Source organism: Heterodontus francisci, unplaced genomic scaffold (genome assembly GCF_036365525.1).
Source record: "Heterodontus francisci isolate sHetFra1 unplaced genomic scaffold, sHetFra1.hap1 HAP1_SCAFFOLD_43, whole genome shotgun sequence".
NCBI classification, from domain to species: domain Eukaryota; kingdom Metazoa; phylum Chordata; class Chondrichthyes; order Heterodontiformes; family Heterodontidae; genus Heterodontus; species Heterodontus francisci.
The window spans coordinates 16651677-16654715 of NW_027141852.1; the positions used below are offsets into that span (position 1 = coordinate 16651677).

Below are 3039 nucleotides of genomic sequence, written 5' to 3' on the forward strand. Positions count from 1 at the left end.
TCAACAGAACATTCACATAATGTGAGCTCTGAGATCTGTTCAGATCCCATTCCCAAGACCTGGAAAGTGGGATTGGGCTGGATCGCTCTTTTTCAGCTGGCACAGACACGATTGCTAAATGGTCTCAGTCTGTGCCATAAATTTTCTCCATTTTCTATGTTCTATGAAGTGAGGTGTGATTGGGAGGGGCAATTCCACCAGGGTTATATTTTCTACCAAAACAATGACACAAGGGATACTTCACTTTTTTATTCATTCATTCATGCGATGTGGGCATCGCTGGCTAGGCCAGCATTTATTGCCCATGAGAAGGTGGTGGTGAGCTGCCTTCTTGAACCATTGCAGTCCATGTGGGGTAGGTACACCCACAGTGCTGTGAGAAAGGGAGTTCCAGGATTTTGACCCAGCGACAGTGAAGGAACGGCGATATAGTTCCAAGTCAGGATGGTGTGTGGCTTGGAGGGGAACTTGCATGTGGTGGTATCCCCTGTATTTGCTGCCCTTGCCCTTCTAGGTGGTAAAGGTCACTGGTTTGGAAGGTGCTGTCTAAGGAGTTGTGGTGCATTGCTGCCGTGGATTTTGTAGACGGTACACACTCTGCAACTGTGCGTCGATGGTGGAGGGAGTGAATGTTTGCAGATGGGGTGCCAATCAAGCGGGCTGCTTTGTCCTGGCGGTGTTGAGATTCTTGAGTTGGAATTGCACCCATCCAGGCAAGTGGAGAATATTCCATCACACTCTTGACTTAGCCTTGTGGATGGTGGACAGGCTTTGGGGAGTCAGGAGTCATGGATGAGTGAGAGGAATATATCACACTTTGGGGCTTTTGTAAAAGTATTTATTAATAAACCTGGGATTTGAGAGGAAGCTGCTTCATGGTTTACAGAACAAATTCAGTCCCTGGGGTGGAGCCAACAGGTGCACTGTAATTACTCACCTCAGGATTCCAAGCCTCTGACCTGCTCTTCTAGTCACGTTATTTGTATGGCTACCCATGGTAACCTCCATGATGTTGATGGTGGGGGATTCAGTGATTGTAATGCTATTGAATGTCAAGGGGAGATGGTTAGATTCTCTCTTGTTGGAGATATTCATTGCCTGGCACTTGTGTGGTGCGAATGTTACTTGCCACTTATCATCCCAAGCCTGTGAGACTGAAATAGCTCAGTTGGGAGTGTGTTAGACTGAAGATCCCTGGTTCAATCTGGGGTTTTGGCAGTTCTCCTTTATTCTGCATCACCCTTTGGTTTTGACTCTTGAGCTGCACACTTTACACTGAAATTATTTACCCAACTCTGAAGGTTGGATTGGAATAGAGAGATATCAAGGATGGGAAATATTTACCTTGTCTGCTTTAGCTTATTCTCTATCTCCCTGTGTCCTTTTCCCCAGTTTTTGAATCTTTCGGGGCCGGGTGAACATTTGATTTGCTGCATTTGTCCCAAACTGAAGCCTTTTCCACATCTCTGGGTGGTCAGACTCGCTCTGTCTGTTTTTGTTGCTCGTGACCATTAACGAGAACAGGCCACGAGTTCAACGTTTATCAGCAAACGGAAGATAATTGGAAAGAATTCTGTGTTACTCCAGATCAGTGACAAAGATACAATGGATGTTATTCAAAATAAATTCACTTTGACATTTTATGTAAACTTGTTTGCATCCAAAAGTTGGATTTTATGTGTAACAAAAATGTGTCAAATTATTGACTGACCATGTGACAGCGCACATGGGGATCAAATCCACAGCCTTGTTGTTATCAACACTGCGTCCTAACCAACTGAACTAAGCGGCCTATAGACTGAGCCAGGTTTGGGTTTGAGCCGCACGCTGGGCGGTTTGTGTTTTATTTCTCACACTGGGTGACAGAGCGATTGTACAAACAATGGACACATCACATCCCTGAAACATTGTTCTGATATAAAACAGTGTGAAATAAGAACTGAGCATGGAAATGGAACGAAACCAGAAATCAGGACTTTAATCTATTAGAGTTGATCTTGAAATTCAACCATTCAATGAACATTCCAATGGATTGAACTCTCTTCTGATATAAAATCCAGGAACTTGAGCTGCTGTGAAACACAACTGAACCTGACGTGATTTGAACACGCAACCTTCTGATCTGGAGTCAGACGCGCTACCGTTGTGCCACAAGCTCGCCGATAAAGCAAAGTGTTCCATTCCTGACAGATTTACTTCTTGTTTAGATTCAGTGATTGAAATTAATTCAATCCTCATCTGACCTCCACTCTGTGAAGGCCTGCAATCCGACCTGAACCCGACGACCTGTGTCGGGTTCGGGTCATGTCGGGTCGCTCTTCCGGTTCTGGCTTTCGGGCTCGGGTCAGGTTGGGTCAGGTTCAGGTCAGGCTGGGTCCAGGTTGGTCTGAGTCCGTGTCGGACACACACAGTAAGTGTTACATTTAACTTTGCTGGGAAGTTGAGTTTAATAAGTGTCAAAAGTTGAAAAGCCAACCAAAGCCAGGAGTCCGGGTCATGAAGGAGGGAATCTCTGAGTCTGCGCAGTGAGCAAGTGAGCATCTCTATGACGTCATTGCGCTCATGCTGCAGCTTCCTGCAGATTCGGAATCGGGAGGTAGATAAAGTGAACATTCCGGTGGTCGGGTTAGGCTCGGGTTAGTTTGGGCGTGGGAATAAATGGAGATACTCGGGCCGGGTCAGGCTCGGGTCCAATGTGGTTCTGTCAGGTTCGTTTCGGGTTTTTTTTCCTGACCTGAGCAGGCCTTTACTGCTCTGTCAGTTCAGTGCCTTATTTAAACTATTACTTGGAGTTCTGTTTTACAGGGTCTCGGCTGTTTAAGTGTTTCCCAGACCCACTACTCTGATTAATCAGACATTTTGCTGCTAACTGCTGCTGCTACAATTGAAATGTAAAAAAGAATTTCCAGTGACCTGCAACCAATGGACAAATACATTTCAGAAAGATAAAGTTCATTCACCAATCCACAAATGTGTCTTTCTGCTTATATTTATAAACAACTCCTTCTCTCCACTATGGGAACTATACAATCACGACAG

The 3039-nt window shown here is 45.2% G+C and overlaps 1 non-coding gene across 1 annotated transcript; it reads right to left on the minus strand.

Annotated features, from left to right (window-relative positions):
* Nucleotides 1–2086: 2086 nt before the first annotated feature.
* Nucleotides 2087–2158, minus strand: trnaw-cca (transfer RNA tryptophan (anticodon CCA)). Its single transcript has one exon. It is a non-coding gene; the product is annotated as a tRNA-Trp (tRNA).
* Between the last annotated feature and the right edge of the window lie 881 nt (nt 2159–3039).